The sequence below is a fragment of the Pseudophryne corroboree genome, unplaced genomic scaffold (assembly GCF_028390025.1).
Source record: "Pseudophryne corroboree isolate aPseCor3 unplaced genomic scaffold, aPseCor3.hap2 scaffold_609, whole genome shotgun sequence".
In the NCBI taxonomy this organism is placed as follows: Eukaryota; Metazoa; Chordata; class Amphibia; order Anura; family Myobatrachidae; genus Pseudophryne; species Pseudophryne corroboree.
In genome coordinates this window covers 19361-35888 of record NW_026970205.1, presented here as the reverse complement: position 1 = coordinate 35888, position 16528 = coordinate 19361, and the positions used below count along the sequence as shown (strand labels likewise).

The 16528-nt window shown below is 46.7% G+C and overlaps 6 non-coding genes and 3 pseudogenes across 6 annotated transcripts; all 9 read right to left on the bottom strand.

Annotated features, from left to right (window-relative positions):
- Positions 1-10018: 10018 nt before the first annotated feature.
- LOC135035637 (U1 spliceosomal RNA) lies at positions 10019-10182 on the bottom strand. The gene has a single exon (XR_010230640.1). It is a non-coding gene; the product is annotated as a U1 spliceosomal RNA (small nuclear RNA).
- A 671-nt stretch (positions 10183-10853) lies between these two features.
- Positions 10854-11016, bottom strand: LOC135035640 (U1 spliceosomal RNA). Its single transcript, XR_010230643.1, has one exon. It is a non-coding gene; the product is annotated as a U1 spliceosomal RNA (small nuclear RNA).
- A 152-nt stretch (positions 11017-11168) lies between these two features.
- LOC135035636 (U1 spliceosomal RNA) lies at positions 11169-11332 on the bottom strand. The gene has a single exon (XR_010230639.1). It is a non-coding gene; the product is annotated as a U1 spliceosomal RNA (small nuclear RNA).
- Positions 11333-11987: 655 nt separating this feature from the next.
- On the bottom strand, positions 11988-12141 carry LOC135035645 (U1 spliceosomal RNA; annotated as a pseudogene).
- Positions 12142-12293: 152 nt separating this feature from the next.
- Positions 12294-12457, bottom strand: LOC135035648 (U1 spliceosomal RNA). The gene has a single exon (XR_010230646.1). It is a non-coding gene; the product is annotated as a U1 spliceosomal RNA (small nuclear RNA).
- Positions 12458-13155: 698 nt separating this feature from the next.
- LOC135035642 (U1 spliceosomal RNA) lies at positions 13156-13291 on the bottom strand (annotated as a pseudogene).
- A 152-nt stretch (positions 13292-13443) lies between these two features.
- On the bottom strand, positions 13444-13607 carry LOC135035635 (U1 spliceosomal RNA). The gene has a single exon (XR_010230638.1). It is a non-coding gene; the product is annotated as a U1 spliceosomal RNA (small nuclear RNA).
- Positions 13608-14299: 692 nt separating this feature from the next.
- LOC135035646 (U1 spliceosomal RNA) lies at positions 14300-14441 on the bottom strand (annotated as a pseudogene).
- A 152-nt stretch (positions 14442-14593) lies between these two features.
- LOC135035639 (U1 spliceosomal RNA) lies at positions 14594-14756 on the bottom strand. Its single transcript, XR_010230642.1, has one exon. It is a non-coding gene; the product is annotated as a U1 spliceosomal RNA (small nuclear RNA).
- Positions 14757-16528: the final 1772 nt, after the last annotated feature.

Here is a 16528-nt window from a genome sequence, read left to right as displayed (position 1 = left end):
AGTTAGTAATCTGACCTAATACCATTAGAGTAAAGGGGTCACAAACGCTATCTGTACACTCTAACGTGATTTGTGTAATTTTTTTATTTTAAGGGAAGTTCGCTGCTCACTCAGGAACTATCCAGCAACCAATAGTTACTGGAAAGAGTAAGTGTTCTTCGGATAACCCTCGCAGGTTCCAGTAAATAGAGGTTCAGGTCGCAGGGGCCCTAGGTTGAGTACGCCAGCACCATATCGGTGTGATCAGGTCGTATTGGTCGGCGTGGGCGAGTGAGTGGGGTACTCGGTAAACCGCCACCGTCAGCCTATTGTTGGCATTTGGTTTTGCGTAAAGGGTTGGCTAAATAAAGCAACACTTTCGAACTATGGGGGCCACTTGTTCAGGTAGGGGGCGATCAACCTCGGTTCGGGTTGATTCAGTGGTCCGGCCAATTGGGTCGGCCAGGTATATAATGTGTGAGAAATATGGAAGTCACACAGAAACTTTATGTGATGAATGGGAGAGAATGACTGTACATGACGGGGAGAAATTCCCAAGAGTAGGGAGCTTCAGCTCAGAAGTGTTACAAAATTTAAGGAGGAGGATATGTCTCATAAAATCAACAAAGAGACGAATCCAGCATTATGATTATTTACAGTTGTGGCAACAGGAAGGTGAGATACAGAGAGGTTTGGCTCAGGCGGCGGGATCTGGCTCTAACAGAAAACTGATTGCCACGGCCCCGCCGCCACCATACATATCAGGAGAGAAGTTGATTGCGGAGAAAGACGCACTAAGGTGTAACACAAAATCACTTAGTAACTGTGTAAATGTTAATGATAATGTTAACCCATTAACCCATGCAAGTATTAACCCGTGCAAGTTGTACCCTGTTTTGAACTTTCCTCAGGAGTGTGATCAAGAGGACGAATCGGCAACGATTTCAGCGCTCTCTCTAGCAGCCACCATAGCAGAGACCACAGTAGGCACAGCTCCACCCACGAGATTAGTAAAGGCCCCTAGCGGAGGGATAGGTGAGGTCGTATCAACTGGTAAGTACGGCACCATGCATTATGCTGAAACTATTTCACCACAGCCTGTAGAATCTACACAGAATGAGGTTGTTAGAATTACACCTGTTAGAGTAATAGCAGTGCCAAATGGGAAAACAGACGCATCAGGAGCCACTCCCATTAGGAACATTGCCATGTACACTCCATTTTCCCGAATGGAATTAAGGACCATAGTGTCTGAATTTCCTGACCCTAGAAAAGACTTAGTTGCCAGTCAAAAATACATCAGAGACTTAGGTAACACTGTAGAGCCCAACAATAAAGACTGGCAGATATTGCTGAGAGCATGTTTACCCTCAAATGTCGACGCAACTCAATTTTTAGCTGATTGCGGACTAGGTCATGATGTACCTCTTACAGATGTGTACAACCAAGATAATGTGAAAAGAATAAACTTGCAGTTAAAAGAGTATTTCCCAGCAGTAGCTAAATGGAATAAGATATTCTCCATTAAACAGAAGGAGTCAGAGACAGCTGCAGAGTATTTTCACAGAGCATTATTAGAAATGCCAAATACACAGGCATAGAGGACATTAAAACAGACACAAACCATCGGGAAGTAGCAGTATCGGTACTGATGGATGGTTTAAAAGAGTCATTGAAGACTAGGGTACAGACCACGCAACCATGTTGGCGAGGTCTGTCTGTGGCTACTTTGAGAGAGGCTGCTATTGATCACGACAGAAACATCACCAGACACAGGGAACAACAAGGTGACAAATTAATGTCAGTAAGTATACAGGCTCTGACCACAAGGCAGCCTTTGTTTGTATCACCAAATCCTGTGGGTAAGTCAAGTATGGTTACTTGTTATTCTTGTCACAAACAGGGACACATGGCACGAGATTGTAGAGTAAAGAATCCACGAAACTCATACCAAACCCCTAGACAACGACACGACACACGACATTGGGAGCAAGGTCCGCAGAAACGGAGTTATGAGCCACATACAGGGGAAACAAAAAGATATCCCCCAAACAGAGACTGGCATGCCTCTGGTAGTTCCCAACTATCTCCCTCACAAGTAGTTGCTGCCAGCGGGATTCAGGGAGGTCACCATACCCAATAGGGGTGTGGCCATACCTGTAATCTGCAGCCAGTAAAATTAATTGCCAATCTTGGAAGTGAACCCGAGATCGCAATTAATGTAGCTGGTAAAACTTTAAACTTTCTTGTAGACACAGGTCAGTGATAAATTCGACAGTGGGCATGAGAACCACTGGTAGGACAATTCCAGCCATGGGAGTAACAGGAGTAGTCCAGCACTACCCTGTTAGCAAACCAGCCGAGATTACAATAGGGCCTTTGCATACCAAGCATTCCTTTTTGCTGGCTGCATCGGCACCAACCAATCTCCTGGGAAGAGACTTACTGTGTAAAATGGGGTGCGTCATTTATTGTACTCCTGAAGGTGTATTCTTGGACATACCTGAGAAACACGCTCAGGAAGTGCGAGACATGTTAGACTCCCCATCAAAATTAATGTCACATACCATTATGACAAATAGGAATCCATCCCAAATAGAAGAGATGACATCTCAGATACCAGAGTCACTTTGGACAAAAGACGGACAAGACACTGGATTAATGGCAAACGTAGCTCCAGTAGTTGTACAAGTAAAAGATGGTAGGATAGCTCCAAAAATCCCACAGTACCCTCTGAAGCCAGAGGTGGAGTTAGGAGTTTACCCAGTAATAGAGCGCTTGCTACAACAGGGCATTCTGGTAAGAACGTCCAGCACTGCTAATAGTCCCATCTTCCCTGTGAAAAAGAGTGGGGGGAGGGGTTACAGACTAGTGCAGGATCTAAGGGGGATTAACAAAATAGTTGAGAGTCAGTTCCCCGTAGTGCCAAATCCAGCTGTCATCCTAATGCAAATCCCTCCCACTGCCAAATTTTTCACTGTTATTGACCTCTGCTCCGCTTTCTTTTCGGTACCTCTGCACCCTGACAGCCAATATTTGTTTGCATTCACATACAGAGGAGTCCAATACACGTGGACTCGATTACCCCAAGGTTTCATAGATAGTCCAAGTATATTTTCTCAGTCTTTGCATGATTGTTTACAGTCTTTGCAACCAGACAGTGGATCAGTATTGATACAGTATGTGGACGATTTATTACTGTGTTCAGATTCACTGGAAGCATCTCTGAAGGATACGAAACAGCTCCTGTTTCATCTTTCAGACACCGGACACAAGGTGTCCAAAGACAAGTTACAATTATGCCAAACTAAGGTAAAATATTTGGGACACTGTCTAACACAAGGACTGAGACACCTGACCGCTGATAGAATCCAAGCAATTAGAGACATGACTCTGCCACAAACCCAGCAACAGATCAGAACGTTTTTAGGAATGTGTGGGTATTGCCGTAATTGGATCCCAGGGTTTTCCATTTTGGCGTTACCTTTGCAGGAAATGGTCTCCTCAAACAAACCTGATAGGATTTCGCATACAGACGAGTCCGAAACAGCATTTGAGAGACTCAAACAGTGCCTAACGCAGGCACCAGCACTAGGTATGCCAGACTATGGGAAACCCTTTGAACTATACGGAACAGAAAGTGCTGGTTGCGCGGCAGGTGTACTAACCCAAAAACACGGTGATGCCAGTAGGCCAGTTGCATACTACAGCGCTCAGCTAGACACGGTAGCGCGATCCCTCCCCATATGCTTGCGAAGCGTTGCTGCAATAGCATTGCTAGTGACAAAAAGCGAAGACGTCGTGCTAGGCCACAACCTCACAATCCATACGCCACATGCAGTATCAGCCTTATTGAATTCTGCCCAAACCAGACACGTCTCATCAGCGAGATTTACAAGATGGGAATTGGCACTAATGGCCCCCGTAAACATCACCATAAGGAGATGCAGTGCATTAAATCCTGCAACGTATCTCCCAGGTGTGCCTGGTCAGGCACAAAGGGTGGAAGGTGAGAGTGATGGGGAAGGAGGATTTAATACAAAGGAAGATACACATGATTGTATGGAATATTTGACCCAAAATTTTACCGCAAGGCCTGATATCAGTGACAACCCACTGGAAGATGCAGAACTCACGTTCTACACGGACGGTAGTTGTCATAGACAGTCAGACTCGGGAGACTTGTGTACTGGATACGCAGTCGTAGATGACCAAGACACCATAGAAGCGGAACCGCTAGGCCCACCTCACTCAGCCCAGGTTGCTGAACTGGTCGCCCTAACCAGAGCATGTGAATTGGCTAAGGGTAAGTCAGCCAATATCTGCACCGATTCTAGATACGCATTCGGGGTAGTCCATGATTTCGGAGCCCTATGGCGCCTCAGAAATTTCATGACGGCCGCTGGTACACCGGTAGCGCATGCAGCTCACATAAAAAGGCTTCTAACAGCGATACAGGAACCCGACAGAGTGGCTGTTATCAAATGTAAAGCACACACATATAGCCAAGACCCGGTATCACTTGGTAACAGCCGAGCAGACGAAGCTGCTAAGTTAGCAGCTGCTACCCCCATACAGACAGACACCACACAATTAATGGTATTTAATACCATTAACACACAGAAGTTGTGTGAAATGCAAAATTTGTGTTCCACACAGGAAAGGGCAGTCTGGAAGGCAAAGGGATGTGGCCAGGAGTCCTCAGGACTCTGGACGGATGGACATGGTAAACCAGTGGCCCCCAGAGCATATCTTCCATGTCTGGCTGAAGCAGCTCACGGGCTGACTCATCTAGGCAAGGAAGGAATGTGCAAATTGGTAAGAGCATACTGGTGCGCCCCAGGATTCTCCTCTCATGCGAGTAAAAGAGCAATGTCATGCCTTACCTGTTTGAGAAAGAATATTGGAAAGGCAATACCTACAGAACCATCCCATATCCCACCTGCCGGCGGCCCTTTCCAGGTAATACAAATTGACTTTATACAATTACCCCCTTGTCGGAATTTGAAATATGTACTTGTTTGTATAGATGTTTTCTCAAATTGGGTCGAAGCATTTCCAGCGACAACAAATACCGCTATGTTTACTGCTAAGAAAATTGTGCAGGAATTTGTATGTAGATATGGTATCCCTAGAATAATCGAAAGTGATAGGGGTACCCATTTTACAGGTGATGTCTTTCAAGGAATGTGTAAGTTGATGGGAATTGATAGCAAGCTGCACACTCCGTACCGTCCACAGGCGAGTGCGAAGGTCGAAAGAGTGAACAGCACTATTAAAAATAAATTGAGTAAAGTGATGGCAGAGACAGGATTGACATGGCCAGAAGCTTTACCCATTGTATTGTACAGTATCAGAACCACTCCCAGGTCCCCTCTTAATCTGTCTCCCTTTGAAATCTTGTTTGGTCGACAACCGCATGCCATGATTAACCCTCAGGATGATTTGAAATGTAACAATGAAGTAACTGTAAAGTACTTGATTAACATGAGTAAACAGTTGAGGAATCAAAATGATAATCTGAAGTTAGTGATTCCTGATTTACCAGATAGTAATTGTCATGACATTGAACCTGGGGATTATGTAATGATACGGAATTTTCTACGCTCAGGTTGCCTTATTGACAGATGGGAAGGACCATACCAGGTCTTATTGACTAGCACTACGGCATTGAAGGTTGCTGAGAGAGAGACTTGGGTCCATTCATCCCACTGCAAGAAGGTTGCTGATCCAGAGAAGTCCCGTGATAAGAAACAGACGGTAGAGGTTGTATCACTGGAGTGTCTGTTCCAGGAGGACTGAGGCGGCACCTGAGCCTTGAAGACCGAGAGCTGTTGTCGACTCCCCACTCCCTTTTATTATTTTCCTCCACTTCCCATCCCCTCTCCCTCAAATTTCTTTTTCCTCCTTCTCATTCTTCTCCATTTCCTCCTATAAGATGGACTTGCCCCAAGAGACTGTGATCCGGATTTTCCTGTTGACCATGATGTTGACCAGAGCAGTCTGTTCCGGCGAGAGTACCATGGAGGTCGATAGAGGTTCTGGAATGGGTTCTGATGATAAAGATGGAGGCGTAGTTTTCCAGGATCAACCTAACCAACAAGCAAAGGCGAGTATCAGAAAACGATCCGATAGCATTGACCATAGAAGAAATTGTGACGGATTGTTAGCTGAAGAAAACTGTATCTGTAGGCTCTGTAACAATGTCATTGAAGATGGGTGCATTAAGAAATGCCAATCCAGTTTTAATATCCATATGGACCGGCATCCATTGAGTGACTATCACTCCTTAGTGGGTAATGTGTTAAACAAAACAGATTGTTGGGTATGCTCTCAAGTACCTCAAGGTCATAGCAAATCAGGGCTAGTACCATTTCCTTTAACGATAGGGGAGGTACTTGAGTTAAATGGTGGGAGACCGGTGGACAGGAGGTTTAATATCTCCAGCCCTCCTAGTTTGAAGCTCCACCAATACCATGTGGATAGGTCCCTATTATGTTTCAACATCTCCAATCCCAGAAAGCCGGGAAATTGGGAAGTGTCATGGAGTAACCACACCATGACCTTTTCGCATAGAGCAGATAGAATGCCTACAGATACAGAGCTTGTACGCCACATAGCCAGTAGAGGAAAATCTTTCCGGTATAGGTACACCTTAGGAAATAGGATTACGAGAGTTGGAGAAGTATCACCAGGATACTGTGCACATATCGTACAACCTGATACGTGTATTAAGCAGATGGAAGAATTAGGGTTAGGAGATTTCACCTGGAAGGTGTGTAATATGGTTATGTCCTTCTCCGTCCCATATGTTCTCCCCGATGATGCATATTTCATATGCGGGAGAAAGGCGTACAAGTGGCTTGCCCCAAACTCTGAAGGATTGTGTTATATTGGAAAAGTATTGCCTGAAGTAATGACTGTAACACATGACAAAATGAAGGACATACATCGTGGTGCCCAAGCTCCTTATACTCACACCCACTACGAGCACGTTGTTAAAAGACACCTGATAGAGAAGACAGAGCATCCGGCCTCTGATCTGATAAGTGAATCCACCGGGATTCAATTCTTAATCGCGTTAGATTTCACCCGCACCGCTAGAGGAGTGCTAAATTATAAATACATATTGGCGCTCGCAAATTTGTTAGACAATATCACTGAAATGTATGATGACACATTTAGATATACGGGAAGGGAACTTCAAGCTTATAAAACAGAACTGGTGCAGCATAGAATGGTTCTTAATTACCTCACAGCAGTGACAGGCGGATATTGTGTTACATTGGCAACACAGTACGGCGTGAAGTGTTGCACGTATATCACGAATAGCACCGAGGATCCGGTCGAGGTCATAGACCAAAAGATGGACGATATTCTCCAATTGAAGTGGGAATTTCGCCGAAAACACAATCTCACTCTTGCTGCTGTAGGTAATGAGCTGACTGGTTGGGTGTCATGGTTGAACCCGCGAAATTGGTTCTCCGGTTTGGGAGACTGGGCTCAAGGAGTCATAATGGATGTTGGGAAGTTTCTCCTATGTATCTTAGGTGTTATCATAACCATTGGCTTGATATTTAGATGCGGTCAGGCTTTAATGAGGTGCAATCGTCGTACTAAGGTAATGAGTTTGAGGAGTGAGGAAACTGTAATTAACCTGGATTTGATTTATGACCCAATGATAGAAACAATGATGTGATGAAAATGCGATTTCTACGGTCCGTTTCTTTCACCTGTTTTTCTGGTTTTTCTCCAAGATAAAAAGACCCACTTGGACGAGGAAGTTGACGAGACGCTATACAGACAACGGATAGACCAAAGAAGAAGTTTTGACCACTTGAGATATGGACATTTGATGAACTTTGCCAGGGATCCCCAGTTTCCCTAGAATTCTTAAACTTACGCTAGCCCAACATTTTTTGTAAATCTAATGGCATTGACAAAGCTTTTTGCTCACCCCTAATGGGCAACACAGCGCAAAGAAGACGACTTTCAACTGATACCGAACAAAACTTCAACCGACAGATATACATTAACCTGACATAGAATACCACCGCATTTACCGTAATTATGTATTTTCTTCATTTCTACAACCCTCAGGTAATGACACACATAGTATAGGGAATACAGGCACAGATATCAGCAATCACATATTCCCCCATTCATGTATCATCAACTAAAATGTGCTCCCCATTTTGTTCAAAATCCGAAAAGAGCTCGGTAAAGTTTGACAGCCCATCCACAGACCCGTACCACGGGATAAGAAGGAATTCAAATGTATACTTCGCAATACCTCGAAGCTTGATTTACAACACGTACGGCACGATGATACATGACCCCCCAAACACGGATTCATACACACATGCTTCTGCTATCTCACTAGGTCATACCCTCTTCACACCTACTCCTCTCTCCTCCCTTACCCAACCATGGAAATGAATTAACCCCTAACATATATTTTTCTCCTTTTGAAATGTTTTCAGGAAGTGGCAGTTATTATTGACTGCCAAAGGGTGGACTGTCAAAGTCAGAAAAATATCTCTATGCACACTACCATATTTGCACCTCACCCAGGTCCGTGCTGCGCATGCGTACGCTCTCCCGTACGTGCGCATACTCACAGTCGCGGGCACCCGCAGGCGCATGGTATGCGTATTTACGGTAGAGTTTATGTGGTTGTAGCGTGCGACTCAATCGTAACATATTTTCACTAATAATGTATTTTGTAGATCATGGTCCCTTTGATAGATTCTGAAAGTTTGGTTAATATAGAATGTTTATGAACAGAGGAATCCCTCTTTGTTTGATACGAAGGGTCAGACAGGAGTAATACAGTGGTGTTTAGTATCCATCGGAAGAATATTTAATAAGAAATATTCCGGTGTTGGTTTGAAGCAGATCAATCGCTCGTGCGAATAGTTATGGACATAAGAAGTTTATGAACATTTACTTTATTTGCACTTTATTACCCATGCGGCGGGATACCCAGTTTCCCTCCCACCTGAGCAGTTGGAAATAGTCACAGCCCACCTGTATGAATCAACCTATGACCTTTTGTTATAATGCGAAGCCGAATTCCTGTGTCCAATGAACAATGAGATTGTAGGGGCCATTGAATTGTATTGTGTGTGGGGCATAAATAGGCAGGCCGACCGTATCCAGTTCTCTCTCTCTTCAACGGTTCTCATTGCTGATAATCGGGAGCTGGATATCGAGGCGCATGCGATCGTTCCCCTTGTGCGTAAGTTTTCTCCGTAATCATATTGTCTTACTGTGAGCCATCTCTCTCTCTCTCTATCTCTCTCTCTCTTCTCTTTCTCTCGTATTTTCCTTTAATTGTATTGTATTGTATTGTATTTCCTGTGTAGTTTATCTGGTTAGTTGGTTTATGTTATATTGTAGTGTATGCTTTGTACTGTGATTCTTTTTGCAAGTATAATAGTCATAATACATATAATAGGTTTCGGACCCTAAGCCCAGGTATCTGTGTATTCTTTATAGTGTTAAGTATTCTCTGAGCGCCGGTGACGCTCAAGCAGCTTTGTAGTTAATCAGGTTACACCAGGTTGCACTTACACTCTGTCTCTACACTAAGGTATACTGTGTATCTCATCGTTAAAGGTATAGAGATAAAGGTTTAAACGTTGTAAGCGTCTGCACCGCTGGTGATCTCCTCGTGGTCCCGAGCGTACGCTACGCTATAGCGAATCATTACGTTAGTCGGCAGCCAATAGCGTGCCTGCCTGTGATCACTGGGCCGTAAGCGAACGTGACGCTTGAGCGTCTCGACTACGGTTGAGCGATCGCTACACAACTTGCGTACCCTTACGGTACTTCTTACGTAGATAGCGTATAGTGTTCTTAGACCTCTTAAAGTGTTTTATATACGATAAATATTTAGCTTTATCAGGTCGCTGCTCGGGTACCCCCCTGTCAAGTGAAGGAGATCCAACTGAGGCAGCACAAGGGAACTCTCGAAAGAGGAACAAGGCTAGAGGAAGATCTGAGACAAAGAAATCTGATTTTTACCAGAGTTGACCAGAAGAAAGCACAAACACAGTTCCCCACTACCACAAATAATGCAGTTGAGTTTCCCACATTTGGGGAAATCACAGGGGTCAGCATACCCAGAATGCAATGAATGAACCTCACCCTGGGAGAACAATCTTCATGACCATGGTATCTCCTATGCAAAATAAGTATGATTTGGGATAGGGCTGGGGAGGGCCGCTGCTCAGGCACATCTCTGTCAAGTAAAGGAGATTCAACTGAGGCAGCACAAGGGAACTCTCATCTGGGGACAACAACTGCAGGGAGAACACATATTTTCAGATGAACATGGGAGGGCAGAAGGCTGCCTAATACTGAAGCACCCCCAAACAACAAACCAAATGCAATAACTAGTGCAAGCATTCCTGGGGGAAGGCCTGCAGCAGATGGATTTGCATATGGTGATGTCATCCAAGCAGTGGGTCAAAGTTGGCTTCAACCCTCGTCTGCATATGAAAAGAAAAAAGGGATGTGCAGGGCATGGCGGCCTTTTGCGGCGCTTGCATGACCCCTAATTCGCATTAAACACCTCCACCCTCCTTAGGTGTGGGGCTCATGTTGGCTATGCCCCAGCACCTGAAGCATTCAAGCTGATTTCTTGCAGCAGCTGGGCACTGTAACAGCTCCAGAGCTGCTCTGTAAGGCAAGTAAAAGGGTGTGGGCCCTGCTGCACTACCTGTAGTTCGCATTGTGCGTTGGAAGGCACAAAGTAAGCAGACGGGAGAAGTCAGGATAGTGCGCAAGGGCATAGAAGGGAGCGGCTCAAGAAAAGAGAAGTGGAAACAGACAGCAAACTAGGCTGGAGAGAGACCTGAGACAAAGAGATCTGAATTATACGAGAGCCGACCAGAGGAAACACAAATTATGCAGTCAAGTGTCCCACATTTGGGGAAATCGCAGGAGCAGCACACCCAGAGTGCAATGGGTGAGCTTTGCCCTGGGAGAAGCACCTTCCTGATCATAGTATCTCACCTGGCAGGTAAGTAGGAGTTGGGCTAGAGCTGGGGAGGGTCGCTGCTCGGGCACCCCCCTGTCAAGTGAAGGAGATCCAACTGAGGCAGCACAAGGGAACTCTCGAAAGAAGAACAAGGCTAGAGGAAGATCTGAGACAAAGAAATCTGACTTTTACCAGAGTTGACCAGAAGAAAGCACAAACACAGTCCCCCACTACCACAAATAATGCAGTCGAGTTTCCCACATTTGGGGAAATCACAGGGGTCAGCATACCCAGAATGCAATGAATGAACCTCACCCTGGGAGAACAATCTTCATGACCATGGTATCTCCTATGCAAAATAAGTATGATTTGGGATAGGGCTGGGGAGGGCCGCTGCTCAGGCACATCTCTGTCAAGTAAAGGAGATTCAACTGAGGCAGCACAAGGGAACTCTCATCTGGGGACAACAACTGCAGGGAGAACACATATTTTCAGATGAACATGGGAGGGCAGAAGGCTGCCTAATACTGAAGCACCCCCAAACAACAAACCAAATGCAACAACTAGTGCAAGCATTCCTGGGGGAAGGCCTGCAGCAGATGGATTTGCATATGGTGATGTCATCCAAGCAGTGGGTCAAAGTTGGCTTCAACCCTCGTCTGCATATGAAAAGAAAAAAGGGATGTGCAGGGCATGGCGTCCTTTTGTGGCGCTTGGATGAACCCTCCTTCGGTGTGGGGCTCATGTTGGCTATGCCCCAGCCCCTGAAGCATTCAAGATGATTTCTTGCAGCAGCTGGGCACTGTAACAGCTCCAGAGTTGCTCTGTAAAGCATGTAAAAGGGTGTGGGCCCTGCAGCACTACCTGTAGTATGCATTGTGCGTTGGAAGGCACAAAGTAAGCAGACAGGAGAGGTCAGGATAGTGCGCAAGGGCATAGAAGGGAGCGGCTCAAGAAAAGAGAAGTGGAAACAGACAGCAAACTAGGCTGGAGAAAGACCTGAGACAAAGAGATCTAAATTATATGAGAGCCGACCAGAGGAAACACAAATTATGCAGTCAAGTGTCCCACATTTGGGGAAATCGCAGGAGCAGCACACCCAGAGTGCAATGGGTGAGCCTTGCCCTGGGAGAAGCACCTTCCTGATCATAGTATCTCACCTGGCAGGTAAATAGGAGTTGGGCTAGAGCTGGGGAGGGTCGCTGCTCGTGCACCCCCCTGTCAAGTGAAGGAGATCCAACTGAGGCAGCACAAGGGAACTCTCGAAAGAAGAACAAGGCTAGAGGAAGATCTGAGACAAAGAAATCTGACTTTTACCAGAGCTGACCAGAGGAAAGCACAAACACAGTCCCCCACTACCACAAATAATGCAGTCGAGTTTCCCACATTTGGGGAAATCACAGGGGTCAGCATACCCAGAATGCAATGAATGAACCTCACCCTGGGAGAACAATCTTCATGACCATGGTATCTCCTATGCAAAATAAGTATGATTTGGGATAGGGCTGGGGAGGGCCGCTGCTCAGGCACATCTCTGTCAAGTAAAGGAGATTCAACTGAGGCAGCACAAGGGAACTCTCATCTGGGGACAACAACTGCAGGGAGAACACATATTTTCAGATGAACATGGGAGGGCAGAAGGCTGCCTAATACTGAAGCACCCCCAAACAACAAACCAAATGCAACAACTAGTGCAAGCATTCCTGGGGGAAGGCCTGCAGCAGATTGATTTGCATATGGTAATGCCATCCAAGCAGTGGGTCAAAGTTGGCTTCAACCCTCGTCTGCATATGAAAAGAGAAAAGGGGCGTGCAGGGCATGGCGGCCTTTTGCGGCGCTTGGATGACCCCTAGTTCGCATTAAACACCTCCACCCTCCTTCGGTGTGGGGCTCATGTTGGCTATGCCCCAGCCCCTGAAGCATTCAAGCTGATTTCTTGCAGCAGCTGGGCACTGTAACAGCTCCAGAGCTGCTCTGTAAGGCAAGTAAAAGGGTGTGGGCCCTGCAGCACTACCTGTAGTTTGCATTGTGCATTGGAAGGCACAAAGTAAGCAGACGGGAGAAGTCAGGATAGTGCGCAAGGGCATAGAAGGGAGCGGCTCAAGAAAAGAGAAGTGGAAACAGACAGCAAACTAGGCTGGAGAGAGACCTGAGACAAAGAGATCTGAATTATACGAGAGCCGACAAGGGGAAACACAAATTATGCAGTCAAGTGTCCCACATTTGGGGAAATTGCAGGAGCAGCACACCCAGAGTGCAATGGGTGAGCCTTGCCCTGGGAGAAGCACCTTCATGATCATAGTATCTCACCTGGCAGGTAAGTAGGAGTTGGGCTAGAGCTGGGGAGGGTCGCTGCTCGGGCACCCCCCTGTCAAGTGAAGGAGATCCAACTGAGGCAGCACAAGGGAACTCTCGAAAGAGGAACAAGGCTAGAGGAAGATCTGAGACAAAGAAATCTGACTTTTACCAGAGCTGACCAGAGGAAAGCACAAACACAGTCCCCCTCTACCACAAATAATGCAGTAGAGTTTCCCACATTTGGGGAAATCACAGGGGTCAGCATACCCAGAATGCAATGAATGAACCTCACCCTGGGAGAACAATCTTCATGACCATGGTATCTCCTATGCAAAATAAGTATGATTTGGGATAGGGCTGGGGAGGGCCGCTGCTCAGGCACATCTCTGTCAAGTAAAGGAGATTCAACTGAGGCAGCACAAGGGAACTCTCATCTGGGGACAACAACTGCAGGGAGAACACATATTTTCAGATGAACATGGGAGGGCAGAAGGCTGCCTAATACTGAAGCACCCCCAAACAACAAACCAAATGCAACTACTAGTACAAGCATTCCTGGGGGAAGGCCTGCAGCAGATGGATTTGCATATGGTGATGTCATCCAAGCAGTGGGTCAAAGTTGGCTTCAACCCTCATCTGCATATGAAAAGAGAAAAGGGGCGTGCAGGGCATGGCGGCCTTTTGCGGCGCTTGGATGACCCCTAGTTCGCATTAAACACCTCCACCCTCCTTCGGTGTGGGGCTCATGTTGGCTATGCCCCAGCCCCTGAAGCATTCAAGCTGATTTCTTGCAGCAGCTGGGCACTGTAACAGCTCCAGAGCTGCTCTGTAAGGCAAGTAAAAGGGTGTGGGCCCTGCAGCACTACCTGTAGTTTGCATTGTGCGTTGGAAGGCACAAAGTAAGCAGATGGGAGAAGTCAGGATAGTGCGCAAGGGCATAGAAGGGAGCGGCTCAAGAAAAGAGAAGTGGAAACAGACAGCAAACTAGGCTGAAGAGAGACCTGAGACAAAGAGATCTGAATTATATGAGAGCCGACCAGGGGAAACACAAATTATGCAGTCAAGTTTCCCACATTTGGGGAAATCAAAGGGGCAGCACACCCAGAGTGCAATGGGTGAGGCTTGCCCTGGGAGAAGCACCTACATGATCATAGTATCTCACCTGGCAGGTAAGTAGGAGTTGGGCTAGAGCTGGGGAGGGTCGCTGCTCGGGCACCCCCCTGTCAAGTGAAGGAGATCCAACTGAGGCAGCACAAGGGAACTCTCGAAAGAAGAACAAGGCTAGAGGAAGATCTGAGACAAAGAAATCTGACTTTTACCAGAGCTGACCAGAGGAAAGCACAACACAGTCCCCCACTACCACAAATAATGCAGTCGAGTTTCCCACATTTGGGGAAATCACAGGGGTCATCATACCCAGAATGCAATGAATGAACCTCACCCTGGGAGAACAATCTTCATGACCATGATATCTCCTATGCAAAATAAGTATGATTTGGGATAGGGCTGGGGAGGGCCGCTGCTCAGGCACATATCTGTCAAGTAAAGGCGATTCAACTGAGGCAGCACAAGGGAACTCTCATCTGGGGACAACAACTGCAGGGAGAACACATATTTTCAGATGAACATGGGAGGGCAGAAGGCTGCCTAATACTGAAGCACCCCCAAACAACAAACCAAATGCAACAACTAGTGCTAGCATTCCTGGGGGAAGGCCTGCAGCAGATGGATTTGCATATGGTGATGCCATCCAAGCAGTGGGTCAAAGTTGGCTTCAACCCTCGTCTGCATATGAAAAGAAAAAAGGGATGTGCAGGGCATGGCGGCCTTTTGCGGCCCTTGGATGACCCCTAATTCGCATTAAACACCTTCACCCTCCTTCGGTGTGGGGCTCATGTTGGCTATGCCCCAGCACCTGAAGCATTCCAGCTGATTTCTTGCAGCAGCTGGGCACTGTAACAGCTCCAGAGCTGCTCTGTAAGGCAACTAAAAGGGTGTGGGCCCTGCAGCACTACCTGTAGTTCGCATTGTGCGTTGGAAGGCACAAAGTAAGCAGACGGGAGAAGTCAGGATAGTGCGCAAGGGCATAGAAGGGAGCGGCTGAAGAAAAGAGAAGTGGAAACAGACAGCAAACTAGGCTGGAGAGAGACCTGAGACAAAGAGATCTGAATTATACGAGAGCCGACCAGAGGAAACACAAATTATGCAGTCAAGTGTCCCACATTTGGGGAAATCGCAGGAGCAGCACACCCAGAGTGCAATGGGTGAGCCTTGCCCTGGGAGAAGCGTGTACATTTTCGGTATCGCCTGCCTAGAGAAATGGAACCTAGATGGCATTTGGTACCGGGGACACAGTACCTCAATCAAGTCTCTAGTTGCCTCTGAATTAACGATGGATACCGGAACCACGTTTCTCACCACCCAGGCTGACAAGACCTGAGTTATCCGCTTTGCAGCAGGATGACTGCTGTGATATTTCATCTTCCTCGCAAAGGACTGCTGGACAGTCAATTGCCTACTGGAAGTAGTACAAGTGGTCTTCCGACTTCCCCTCTGGGATGACGATCGACTCCCAGCAGCAACAACAGCAGCGCCAGCAGCAGTAGGCGTTACACTCAAGGATGCATCGGAGGAATCCCAGGCAGGAGAGGACTTGTCAGACTTGCCAGTGACATGGCCTGCAGGACTATTGGCTCTCCTGTCTAAGGAGGAAATTGACACTGAGGGAGTTGGTGGTGTGGTTTGCAGGAGCTTGGTTACAAGAGGAAGGGATTTAGTGGTCAGTGGACTGCTTCCGCTGTCATCCAAAGTTTTTGAACTTGTCACTGACTTATGATTAATGCGCTGCAGGTGACGTATAAGGGAGGATGTTCTGAGGTGGTTAACGTCCTTACCCCTACTTATTACAGCTTGACAAAGGCAACACACGGCTTGACACCTGTTGTCCGCATTTGTGTACAGGATGCAAACCTTCATGTCCAAATTTATCCATCTCATCAGTCGTACCTCAGATTTGCGGTACAGGACTGTCATTGCCAATTTCAGACGTTGCTGTTTGGTCTCTCCACGGCCCAGAGAATTTTCACCAAGGTAATGGTGGAAATGATGGTTCTCCTGCGCAAGCAATGTGTCACAATTATCCCGTACTTGAGCGATCTCATAAAAGCGAGATCAAGAGAGCCGTTGCTGAACAGCGTATCACTTTCACTGAAAGTGTTACAGCAACACGGCTGGATTTTCAATATCCCAAAGTCGCAGTTGGTT